The sequence below is a fragment of the Ailuropoda melanoleuca genome, chromosome 12 (assembly GCF_002007445.2).
Source record: "Ailuropoda melanoleuca isolate Jingjing chromosome 12, ASM200744v2, whole genome shotgun sequence".
NCBI lineage: Eukaryota > Metazoa > Chordata > Mammalia > Carnivora > Ursidae > Ailuropoda > Ailuropoda melanoleuca.
The window spans coordinates 69369159-69382064 of NC_048229.1; the positions used below are offsets into that span (position 1 = coordinate 69369159).

General features: G+C 42.0%; 1 protein-coding gene across 5 annotated transcripts in view; it reads right to left on the reverse strand.

Annotated features, from left to right (window-relative positions):
• Positions 1 to 12906, reverse strand: part of WDR59 (WD repeat domain 59) — an 87071-nt gene that overhangs the window by 73580 nt on the left and 585 nt on the right. The gene's annotated exons all lie outside the window — the stretch shown is intronic.

A 12906-nucleotide genomic window follows, 5' to 3' on the forward strand; every position in this document is an offset into this window, starting at 1 on the left:
TCCTAGTTCTTATGTTCCATAGATGAGAGAAATCATATGATAATTGTCTTTCTCTGCTTGACTTATTTCACTTAGCATTATCTCCTCCAGTGCCGTCCATGTTGCAGCAAATGTTGAGAATTCGTTCTTTCTGATAGCTGAGTAATATTCCATTGTATATATGGACCACAGCTTCTTAATCCAGTCATCTGTTGAAGGGCATCTCGGCTCCTTCCATGATTTGGCTATTGTGGACAATGCAGCTATGAACATTGGGGTGCATATGGCCCTTCTCTTTACTACGTCTGTATCTTTGGGGTAAACACCCAGTAGTGCAATGGCTGGGTCATAGGGTAGTTCAATTTTTAACTTTTTAAGGGACCTCCACACTGTTTTCCAGAGTGGCTGTACCAACTTGCGTTCCCACCAACAATGTAGGAGGGATCCCCTTTCTCCACATCCTCTCCAACAATTGTTGTTTCTTGCCTTGTCTATTTTTGCCATTCTAACTGGCGTAAGGTGGTATCTCAGCCCACACAAAATTTCTGAAAGCAGACTTTTGATTACATCAATCCACTGCTCTAAAACCTTCCTCAGTTTTCCACTGAAGACAATCAAGTGGAAACTCCTCAGCCTTCAGACCCTTCCAAATGAGGTGCTTACAGAACTTTTCGGTTGGACTCTCCCTCTCTACCTGCCCAGGCCACACCCATTTAAAGCATTCACCTTTCCAGAAGGTCCGCAAAGCTCCCAATTCTAAAAAGATGCTTAAGTTCCTCCCTCTGCCTGGAAAGTCCTTGTCTCCTACTCTGCTGTTGAAATCCTGCTTATCTTTTAGGTCCTAAGACACACCTCCTCTAGGAAGTTCACCCAGGGTCTGCCACGGGGATTCCACCTTCTCCCAAAGCACCGCCCCTGGCCCTCTGTCACCGGACTTGCTGTCACTTGCTATGCGGTAGGTGTTACTGCACACATTTATCTTCTCCCACTAGCTGGGGAGCCCCCACAAGGTGGAGTCTATCTTATTTCTCCCAGAGCACCCAATGAGGGGCTCTGTGACCATGAGCTGTTTGAAAGATAGGTCAGAGCCAGGTCAAAATCTGGGTTCTTCCAGCCCATAACATGCCAAGGAGTTCCTTGACAGCTCAGAGAATTTTTTCCGTAGTTTCCCTTGATAATTTATCATGCATGAATTTATCTACATCTCTAAAGATCCTTCACTTCTTTAATACCTTCTAGAATAATAAACTTCAGTAGTTCACTGCCTGCTGTGTGAAACCTTCAACTAGAATAGAGAAATCCGAGAAACAAAACGTGCACCTTATCCACACTTTATAATGTAAAATTCCAATTATACCTTCTTTCAGCTTTTGTTTTTAGATAACTGAAAAGTCCTCTCCCGCCTGTAGGAAACAAACTTACTGTTCAGAACTGCTCCCTGTCAAAAGCAGTATCTTGAAACAGAAGAGAATAAAGTTCTTAATAGCCCTTTTTCCTCCAGTTGCAAGATGGTGGCTTTTGTGACACACTTCAGGAATCATATGACCTTTATGAAATAAGACTACCATAGCATTGATAGAGGGCTTGATTCTTGCTGGCCTGGAAAATACGTAACTAATAATTTGGAAAAGACAGGCTGATGGCTAATAAAAACATATCAACTCCATGAGACTATTTAAGCCTCCGTACACAAATGGCAGTATCAGAACTAAGGAGGGGATGCCTGGGTGGCTCAGTCGGTTAAGCATCTGCCTTCGGCTCAGGTCATGATCCCAGGGTTCTGGGATTAAGCCCCACATCGGGCTTTCTGCTGAGCAGAGAACTTGCTTCTTCCTCTCCCCACAGTTCGTGCTCTCTCTAGCTATCTCTCTCTCTCAAATAAAATCTTAGAAACAAACAAACAAAAAACCAGGGGCACCTGGGTGGCTCAGTCAGTTAAGTGACTGCCTTCCGCTCAGGTCATGATCTCAGGGTGATGAGATGGAGCCCTTCCTTGCGCTCAGAGCTCAGTGGGGAGTCTGCTTGAGATTCTCTCTCTCCTCCTCCCTATAACCCTCCCCCCAACTCCTTCGAGCACATATTCGCTCTAAAAAAACAAAAACCAAAAAAACCAAAAAACTAAGTGAAAGAAGTTAATCAAGAAGACCACATCCATTTCTATGAAACGTCCAAATAGGCAAACCTATAGAGAAGCAGATCAGTGACTGCTTAAGGCTGGGGGAGTTGGAGGATGGGGGGTGATGGCTAAAGGGTACAAGGTTTCTTCTTGGGGTAAGGACAATGTTCTAAAAATGATGGTGATGCTGGTTTCACTCTGTGAACATACTGAAACCCACTGAATTATGTACACTTCAAGCAAGTAAATTATATGATGTGTGAACTATATCTCAATAAAACGCTACCCAAAAAAAGCTTATGCTATACCATTTTCATCTTTTAGACAACAGGTATGATACTTTACAATGGTCAGGTGACAATGAATTTGGAGATGGATTGCATTACCAATCCATTTTGGATTTACAGTTAAATTTTGGTACAAACACAATGGCTCCCTCAGAAAAGTTTATCTCTCTGGTAAGAATCTGTAATACGCAGCTTCGTCGGACTATCTCTCTACCCTGATTCAACGCAGAAGAAAGCCCCTCTACAGAGACCACTGCTATCTGCAGAACAAAATGCTGGTTTATATGAAGGGACTAGGAAAGAAATCAACTCTTTCCCTTTCAACTCCAGCTGAATTAGAAAGAGCTGTTCAAAAATATGAAAACATTTTGCCCGTTCATCCCTCCAAATGATGCAAAGTGGAAACACCCAATCAACACAAGTCAGAGCTAGATCAGTTCCCCGAAAATCAGTTTGTCACACGTCTGAGCAATGACTGTAATGTATGTACCATCAGATTTCATAGAATAAAACCACAAACTAAAACCCACTGACATAAAAAGGATCAGAGCATTTCAAAAGACAGATCCAATTTCTTTAAATCAGAGACAGACACTACTGCCAAGGCTGCTTTGAAACATCCTCGTCTAATGCCTTCTAGAGGTTTGTATCCAAGGTTGTGTTCACAAGCTCAGCACAATGGGTGTTCCTGGGAAGTCTCCCTCTTTATTTTTTTTTTAAGATTTTATTTATTCATTGGAGAGAGAGAGAGATTGGGAGAGCAAGAGCAGCGCGAAGCTTGATCCCAGGACCCCGGGATCATGACCTGAACCAAAGGCAGACAATTAACCAACTGAGCCACCCAGGTGCCCCAGGAAGTCTCCTTCTTTAAAATGAGAACATTCTCGCGTTCTCGCAAGCTAAAATGGCACACGCTGGGTATGCTAGGAAAATCATCTAACCTTTCTCAGTCCCAGGTTTCTCATCTGCTAAATAAGAAAGTGAATGAGCTGTCTTCCAAAGGTCCTCTCAGCTCCATGAGACTATTTTGTCAGGCGATTTGTTGCTTCCTTACACAAGTTTTCTAAAATAATCATAATAATTTACACGTATCAAGTACTTAACATATGCTGGTCACTGTGCTAAGTGCTCTGTGTTGTTTATCTCATACAATCCTCACAGTAGCTGTCAGGTGGTGTGCAGAAAAAAGCGTAGCAGGCACAAGACTGCAAACCTCAGAAAGGCCTGCTTGCAAGGCTGGTTCTTGGCTCACATCTGGAAACTGGGGATTTGCAGCGTTCCCGCCATTCCCTAGCTGATAAGAACGGCTCGCTATACCTACAAGGTGTGTACAAACAATGCGGTTTATGCTGAGCACCTGCCGCCCAGTTGCGGTTCACGCTAGCCAGAGGGTGCTTATGTGACCAGCCCCAAATAAAAACCTTGGGCACTGAGTCCCTAATGAGCGTCCCTGGTAACATTTCTTATGTATTGCTATAATTCAATGCTGGAGGAATTAAGCACGTCCTGAGTGACTCCATGGCGAAAGGTCTCTTGCACCTACTTTCTTCCAGACTTTACGCCAAGTGCTTTCTTACTCTGAATTTGCTTTGTGTCCTTTCACTGCAATAAACCATAACTGCAAATATAACTGTGAATCCTCCTAGCAAAACTAGGCATGGTGTGGGGAACCCTGGACACAGGCAGATACTATTATCCTTGTTTTATGGATAAAGAAACTGAGGCTTAAGAGGAACTAACTTGCCCAAGATCACATGGCAGAGAGATAACATAACCTGGATCCCAACACTGGCACTCCAGCTCCATACCCCTGAACTCTTGGCTATACCCTCCCCACTCCTCCCCCATTTTTCACTGCATTTTGACATCAAATTTTCTAGAAAACGATTTATAGCATTCACAACATAATAGTCACTTCCACCAAAAATAGCCCTACTGTGCGCTTCCGGCCCCATAGTTTCCAAAATGAACTTTAAGTAAAACTAGAAAAACAAGGACCAAAGCTGGATGGCTCCAGGAAAACGTCTGGACTATTCATAACACTCCTCTTAGCTAAAAAATTCGCCAAGTTGTGTTTTGGTTTTTATTTTGCTTATTTAGAGCAGGGGAAAAAAAAGGCCTCAATTTTTATCTGTCTGGAAAAGTCACAGTAATGCTGAGAATAGTAAGTCACCCACCATTAGGGTAGCAGGGAACACACTTTCTGCTGAGTTGCCTCATTTTTCATTTCAAGAAGCAAGAAACCGAGTAGCAAGAAAAAACTTACTGGAGAACGTCTCTATGAACCCAGGATATAGATTTTTCTTAAGAAGACTAAAAATGCACAATCTATAAATTCAACTGCATTAAAAATACACTTCTGTTTATCAGAAGATACCACAAAGACAATGAAAAGGCAAGCCACAACCTGGGAGACTATAACACAGGCAACCAACAGATTAGAAACCAGAAAAAAAATGTGTAATTCTTCCTAATCTAGAAATGAGACAATTCATTAAAAAAAGGACATAAGACATATACAGGCGTTTCATGGAAGAAACACAATGCCAATTAAATATATGAAAATATATTTATCTTAATCAATAATCAGGGAAATACAAATTAAACCCCAAAACAGGAAACCATTTCATATGCACCCGATAGGTGGAAATCAGAAGGACAAGAGTTGACGTGGCAGGCATTTTTGTCCATTTCGTGCACTGCTTATTTTAGTCCATTCAGGCTGTTATAACAAATTACCATAGGGATGCCTGGGTGCCTCAGTGGGTTAAGCATCTGCCTTTGGCTCAGGTCATGATCCCAGGGTCCTGGGATCAAACCCCATGTCAGGCTCCCTGCTTGGCCGGGAGTCTGCTTCTCCCTCTTCCTCTGCCCCTCTCTACTCAGCACTCTCTCTCTCTCAACTAGATAAATAAAATCTATTTTTTTTAAAAAAAAGAAAGTAATATTTAAAAAAACAAAAAACAAATTACCATAGACTGGGTGGCTTATAAACTGCAGAAATTTATTTCTCACTGTTGTGGAGGTTGGAAGTCTGAGATCAAAATGCTGGCGTACTGTTTGGTCTGGATTCATTCCCTAGACTACCTGGGTGTAACCTCATGCGGCAGAGGCAAAAGGGAGCAGAGCCCAGGCAAGGGCACTAATCCCACTCAGGAGTGCTCCACACTTATGACCTAATCATTTCCTAAAGGCCCCACCACCTACTACCATAACCTTGGGGTTAAACGTCTACATATGAGTTGTGGAAGGGGCCACAAATATTCACACTATTATACCACTATATCTAGGGTCTGGCATACAACTGACTCTCAACAAGTAAATGCTGAAAGGATAGGAAATTTGAATGCCTGATAACCCCAAGTGTTGGCGAGGTTATGACTCAAAAGGAATTTTTCAAGCACGCTGCTAGGAATATAAAATCTGAACCACTTTGGAAAACAGTTTGATATCTGCTGATGAGGCTGAAGAACATGCACAATCCGTGGCCCAGCAATTCTACTCCTACATAAATACCATATTTACGTATGGTCATCTACAATAAAAATTGGAAGCAACCCAAATGTTTAATGACAGAGGGATAAATCGATGGTGGCACATTCACACAATGGAACACTACTTCACAGCAAAAATGAATAAACCACAGGCATAGTAGTCAGCACGGATGAACTTCAAACACAATAGAATAGGACTAAAAAAAGAAAAGCAAGACTCACAAAATTCATACCATACGATTTCATCTATAGAATAGTCAAAAACAATCAAAATAGAACAAAACACTGTTTACAATTACATTTTTGTGTGCTAAAACTACAGAGAAAAGCAAAGAAATGATTAATCCAGAAGTCAGGGGACTCACTGCCTCTAAAGGGTCTGAAGAAAGGGATGTGTTCTGGAAAGGGTATCCAGGGTGTAAATTTAACTAGAATGGTCTATTATGTAAGCTATGTGGAGGGTACATTTTATTAATATTCTTCACATGGTACCCATATCACTCACATGTGTGATAAATTCCTAATAAAATAATTTTTTAAGCCAAAAAATTTTTAAATGTCATTAGAAGAATGCCTCATAGGGATGTCTGGGTGGCTCAGTCAGTTAAGCATCGGACTCTTGGATCTCAGCTCAGTCTTGATCTCAGGGTCATGAGTACAAACCCCGAGTTGGGCTCCACGCTGGGCATGGGGCCTACTTAAAAAAAATTTAAAAAATTTAAAAAAGGCGCATGACTCTTGATTTCAGCTCAGGTCATGATCTCAGGGTGCTAAAATTGATCCCCACATTGGGCTCCCTGCTCAGTGCTTAAGACTCGTTCTCCCTTTCCCTCTGCCCCTCCCCCAACTCTCTCTCTAAAATAAATCTTTAAGAAAAAAAGAATGCCTCAGAGACTATACCACAGGAGCACCTGGCTGGCTCAGTCAGTGGAGCATGGGACTCCTGATCTCTGGGTTGTGAGTTCAAGCCCCATGTTCCCTGCAGAGACTATTTAAAAATAAAATCTTAAGGGGCACGTGGGTGGCTCAGTCAGTTGAGCTTCTGACTCTTGAATTCGGCTCAGGTCATGATCTTGGGGTTGTGAGATCAAAACCAGTGTTGGGGGGCGCCTGGGTGGCACAGCGGTTAAGCGTCTGCCTTCGGCTCAGGGCGTGATCCCAGCGTTCTGGGATCGAGCCCCACATCAGGCTCTTCTGCTATGAGCCTGCTTCTTCCTCTCCCACTCCTCCTGCTTGTGTTCCCTCTCTCGCTGGCTGTCTCTATCTCTGTCAAATAAATTAAAATAAAATAAAAAAAAAAAAAACCAGTGTTGGGCTCTGTGCTCAGTGCGGAGTCTGCTTAAGATTCTCTCTCTCTCTGCCCCACCCGCCTCCCCGCTTGAGCACACAAGCGTGCACTCTCTCTAAATAAATAAAATCTTTTAAAAAAAATGAGTAAATAATAAAATAAAATCTTAAGGGGGAAAAAAAACAAGGGGCACCTGGATGGCTCATTTGGTTGAGCATCTGCCTCTGGCTCAGGTCATGGTCCCAGGGGCCTGGCATCAAGCCCTGAGTTGGGCTCCCTGCTCAGCAGGCAGCCTGCTTCTCCCTCTCCCTCTGCCCCTCCGCCCTGCTTGTGCTCTCTCTTTTTCAATCTATCTCAAAAAAATAAAAATAAATTAAAAAAAAAAAGACTAAACCATAGTGTGGAGAAGTGAACAAGGTTGCTTAAAAATGATGAAAACCTTAGTGGAGTCTGTAAGACCAAAAGGGAAAAGAACTGTACATAAGCACTGTGCTCTGGCTGATAAAGTCCCTGCTATACAGGTTAACAATTCCGAAACCACCATACAGGTCTTTTGGAATGAACAAATAAGTAAATGGATGGAGGATGGCAGGGTGGCCCAGGTTCTCACAGTAAGGGTGGGAGGTTACTGATAAGCAAAGGGTGGAGCCAATGACACTTGTGATAATGGATTAGAGTAGAAGATGTTAAGTACGAACTCATATTCAGCTTAATATAGATACAGATGATTACATATGGAAATATTTACAGATATTATGTATATACATGGATTAGTATGCACATACATTTCCTGTTTTGTCAGATGAGAGTGCCTAGAGGCAGTAACACCCCATAGCAGCGAGCACATCCAACGCCAGATCTTGGTTTCTAACGTCACTCCCCAATAAAAGAAACCAAGGATCCCTAGAGAAATGGCTAATTTTGGGACTACAACAGGAAATATACATGATAAAAGTTAAGCATCTTGCAGAGCCAGAAAATAAGGAAGTCCTGTATATTTAAAAGACACAGAGGGGCTACTGGGTGGCTAAGTCGGTTAAGCGGCTGCCTTTGGCTCAGGTCATGATCTCAGGGTGTTGGGATAGAGCCCCACTTGGGACTCCCTCCTCAACAGGGAGCCTGCTTCTCCCTCTCCTCCCTGCTTGTGCTCTCTCTTGCTATCTCTCTCTCCCAAATAAATAAAATCTTTTTTAAAATAATAAAAAAATAATAAATAATAATAAAAAAAAGACATACAAACAGCAAATGAAAACAATGATGGGGGTATGTCACAAGAACACATGAACCCCCTGAGAGCTCCCAATGGTGAAAGCTGGGACAATTTTGAGAAACAAAGTAAAAATAATAAAATAAAGTAGTACTGGATTATAATCCAAAGTATAAAATAAATATCTAAGAATTCACACTGATATAAGCAACTAACTGAAGAGAAAGAAAGAAAGAAAGACAGGAAGAAGCGAAGGAAGGAAAAAGAGAAGAAAGAGAGAGGGAGGGAGGGAGGGAGGAAGAAGTCCCCACTCTTTAAGTATGGGCTGCATATACTGACTATTTTCCAAAGAGTATAGTATAGACAGAAGGCAAAAAGAGTTAAGTTGACAGTAGACAAACTTAACAAGCACTACCTCAGCCGGGTCAACATCAACAGTGATATGCCATGTTCACAGTAAGTATCCCAGATACGATGGGATGAGAATGACATCTTACCTCTGGGGTCTTCCTCCCCAAAACTCATAATCCCAGTCTAATAATGAGAAAGACATCAGACACATCCCAAGTGAGGGACATTCTACAAAATACCTGACTAGTACTCCTCAGGGCCATCAAAGTCCTCAGACAGTCTGAGAAACTGTCACAGCCAAGGAGTCTGAGAAGACATGATGACTAAATGTAATGTGGTATCTTGAATGGAATCCCAGAACAGAACAAGCATATTAGGTAAAAACTAAGGAAATCTGAGTAAAGTATGGATTTGGGTTAATGATATCAATATGGATTCGTTAACTGTAGAAAATGTACCATACTAGCATTAAATGTTTTCAATAGGGGTAACTGGGTGCAGGGTATATGGAAACCCTCTGTACTATCTTCCCAGTGTTTCTGTAAGTCTAAATTTATTCTAAAATTTATTTTTTAAACCATGAAAACCTAAACACTTTTTCCTAATCCCTGGTTAGTACTATTAACATAATCAATTTTTAAAAACTTATTCATTCAACAAATATTTGAGTGCTACTGCATACCAAGCACTATTCTAGGCACCAGGGAGACAGGAGGAGTCAACAAGACAAAATCTCTACCCTCAGGTTGCTCACACTGGAGCAGCGGCAGAAAAATGAAAATAAACAGTGACAGAGGGGGAAAGCAGATGTAAGAAGTGACCTGAGAAGTAGGCCAAGACCAGCACATAAAACAGTCCAAAATAAGGAATTTATATTCTACACTCGGTGCAACAGGAAGTCACTGAAGAATTTTCATCAGAGAAGGGTAAGTTAGGGTTTTTTAAAAAAGATTTTATTTATTTGAGAGAGAGGGAGAGAAGGAGAGAGCACAAGCAGGGGGAGGGGAAGAGGCAGAGGGAGAAGAAGACTCCCCACTGAGCACAGAGCCTGATGTGGGGCTCAATCCCAGGACCCTGGGATCATGACCTGAGCTGAAGTCAGATGCTTGACCGACTGAGCCACCCAGGCGCCCCTAGGTTTTACAGTTAGGTTTTTAAAAATCACCTTGAGGGGCGCCTGGGTAGCGCAGTCATTAAGCGTCTGCCTTCAGCTCAGGGCGTGATTCTGGCGTTCTGGGATCGAGCCCCACATCAGGCTCCTCCGCTGGGAGCCTGCTTCTTCCTCTCCCACTCCCCCTGCTTGTGTTCCCTCTCTCGCTGGCTGTCTCTCTGTCAAATGAATAAATAAAATCTTAAAAAAATAAAAAATAAAAATCACCTTGATATTTTATCGTAGCTTTAATCATAATCGCCAAAAAGTGGTAGCAGCCTGAATATCCACAAACAAGTGAATGGGTATAGACTGTGGTCTCTCCATACGCTGGAATGCTACTGGTGGGCAATAAAAAAGAACAGACTAACTGATGCTCAACATGGATGAATCTCAAAGGCACTGGGTTACGTGTGAGACCAGGCTCAAAGGGTTCTACACTGTACATTCCTTGTCTTACAGAAATCATCTCAGCAGCTGCCAGATGGAGGCGCTACGACTGGCTACACAGGGGCATCAGGGAACTCTAGAGTGTTCTATATGTTACCTGTGGTGCTGGTTACAGAACTACATACATTGGAAAAACTCAACAAATTGTCCACTTAAAAGGGGGAATTTTATGTACATTAATTACACTTCAATAAACCTGGTTTAAAAAAAACAACAATGTTGTGGCTCTGGGGAGGATGAACTGGAAGGCAGTTAAAAGCTGGGGTGCAAGGAGTGGTCCCTGAGTGTGGCCGGCTACTTTGGAATACTGAGTTTGAGACATCTCATAGATGCCAAAGCACAGACATTAAGCAAACTGTTGCTCTGAGTTCGAATTCCTGTCTTCATCACATTTTCTGAACTGTTTCTGCTCTTCCCGTTGATTTAGAGACTTGAGAACTGCGCATTCTGCCATCTTACCTCTGCCAGGGGAAACGATTTCATCTCCAACGCACTTTCTAATAGCACAGCCACTTGCTCCAAGTGGCTGTTTAGATGGCAATTGATTCAATTTTAATTAAATTAAAAATGCAATTTCTCGGTTGCACTAGCACCATCACAAGTGTTCAATGGCCACATTTCCGTCATCACCGAAAATTCTACAGGAGAGTATTGCTCTAGAAAGTTATCTCTAAGTTTTCTCAACACTCATCGATTCCAGGGATCATTTCAGAGTAGTTGCCAAGCGCCACAGTTTCTTCGCTATTAATCAGTTTAACATCTTGAGATGTTGACAGTCACATCTCAAGGCATGGTTTTATAAAGTGAATGGCAGTTGTAGAAACTGTAGAAAAAGAATTTCACCTTTCAGGCTGGGTTTTTTCTCCGAAAAACCAAAATGCTCTTATTTTTTAAAAAAGTGATTTTTAAAAGAGGCAGGGGGTTTTAAAAAGTTTATTGTTCTGTCCTCCCTTTTCCGAAAGATAATACGAAGAGTTTTGATTTTTTCTTTCTACATGAATAAATTTAGTAAAGCGGGTCTAGAACCCTCGCAGTTGCCACCAGAAACAACCACGAAACCATGCTAATTCAAACTAAGTTGTACCCTTCCAACTGAAAAGAAAAAGAAAAAAGAAAAATAAAAACCCCCGCAAGGCAGTTAAATTACCCAATTTACTTTGTCCTCTTACTATGACCACTGCTGTTCAGGTTTAATTATTTGATATTACTTCATACATCCTAATATATGAGTCAGCACCCCCTCTGCAGGTCTCTTCAATTGCAGCTATATACAGCAGGAGGGGTGAAGACTACCTGGGTTTCTCTGAGAATTAAAGCCTTTGCAGATTACTAGCTTCCAAATTAGCAGGCACATGACTCTGTTCCCAGTCCCCAGCGAAAGCAATTAACAAGAAGGGTAACAGGAATACAGTTCTTTTTCCCTAGGAGTCTGGCGCCTCCCATGGGACAGCAGGCCTCCCAGAGACACCGTGCTGACAGTGCAAAGTGCCTTTAGAATCCTTTAATCCAAATGTTGCTGCTCAAATTCTCCATGGGGGCTATGTATCAGAACCACAGAGCAAATCGGTGGGTGGCCCCTGCACTCATTAATCTTTATGGCAAAAAAGGGATGGAGTTTTAGAAAGAAGAAACCACATCACCCCTTGCTGTAATCCAGATTTGCCTTCAGTATAAATTACTTGAGTACTGATACAGTGTGCAGTGCTGTCCTAGCAAGGGCTCAGTAAATTCTTGTTGAATAAATCTGTGAATGAAAGCCTAGCACACAGAAGGTAGTTAATAAATATTTGTTGAATAAATGGAGAGAATCACCAAGACACTGTCCTAGGTGATGGGGAAGGGGAAATGGGGTATTAATTGTGGAATGACTGTATGGCAGAATGCTACAGTATGGAGCAAAGTACTGCAAAGAATCCAACAAGAGCCCTGAGGCCAGATGCCTGCATTCAAATCCCAATTCCGCCACATAATGGGAGACCTTGGCCAAGTCACCTGAGATCAGCCAAACAGATCATCTCCCCAGTCTGGAAAAAGGGGATAACATCTACTTATCTTGGTACTTTTTCATGAATTAGAAAAAGTAAATGTAGATAAATCACTTAGCACAAGGGCCGGCGTTAGAAAGGCACGAAATACAAAAAATGGTAAAAAAAAAAAAAAAAAAAAAAAAAAAAAAAAAAAAAAAAAAAAAAAAAAAAAAAAAAGAAAGAAAGAAAGAAAAAGAAAAAGAAAAAGAAAACCCTAGTAAATGCTAAAGTTCCTTGAGGCTAACCACGTGCCATCACTGTGCCACATATCCTAAATATATCACAAAATTCTCACGCCAACCCTATGAGGCAGGTACGACTCACACCTTCACAGAGGTGAGAAAGCGGATGCGCTGAGAGGGGATGACAGGCTAAGGCTGAGCCGGGAGTTCGAACCAGGTTTTCGAACCTGGGCAATACGTGCAGCGCACACTCCTATTCCCTGTGTGGGATTTTTCACTATTCTAGCATCAGCAACCACTTAAAAGTTTAGTTGCCGAAACAGGAACTTTATAGTTTTGTGTTTCTTTTAATCGAATCCACTCCAAAGTCCTGTG